The 555-nt window shown below is 66.1% G+C and overlaps 1 protein-coding gene across 4 annotated transcripts in view; it reads right to left on the bottom strand.

Moving 5' to 3' along the window:
- plxnb1b (plexin b1b) overlaps positions 1-555 on the bottom strand; it is a 93,744-nt gene that overhangs the window by 7,218 nt on the left and 85,971 nt on the right. The gene's annotated exons all lie outside the window — the stretch shown is intronic.

Here is a 555-nt window from a genome sequence, read left to right as displayed (position 1 = left end):
CTCGGCACGACACGGCACGACACGACACGGCACGTCACGACTCGGCACGTCACGACTCGGCACGACACGTCACGACACGACTCGGCACGACACGGCACGACTCAGCACGACTCAGGACGACTCGTCACGACACGGCACAACACGGCACGACCCGGCACGACTCGGCACGACACGGCACGACTCGGCACGACACGGCACGACCCGGCACGACACGGCACGACTCGGCACGACGCGGCACGACTCGGCACGACACAGCACGACTCGGCACGACACGACTCGGCACGACCCGGCACAACTCTGCACGACTCGGCACGACTCTGCACGACTCGGCACGACACGGCACGACACGACACGGCACGTCACGACTCGGCACGTCACGACTCGGCACGACACGACACGACACGGTACGACTCGTCACGACACGGCACAACACGTCACGACTCGGCACAACACGTCACGACAAGGCACGACTCCGCACAACACGTCACGACACGACTCGGCACGACTCGCCACGACAAGACTCGGCACGACTCGGCACAACGCGTCACGACACGG

This window comes from Kryptolebias marmoratus, linkage group LG4, assembly GCF_001649575.2.
Source record: "Kryptolebias marmoratus isolate JLee-2015 linkage group LG4, ASM164957v2, whole genome shotgun sequence".
Classification (NCBI taxonomy): Eukaryota; Metazoa; Chordata; class Actinopteri; order Cyprinodontiformes; family Rivulidae; genus Kryptolebias; species Kryptolebias marmoratus.
The sequence above is the reverse complement of the archived record's forward strand: the minus strand, read 5'-3'. Positions and strand labels throughout refer to the sequence as shown.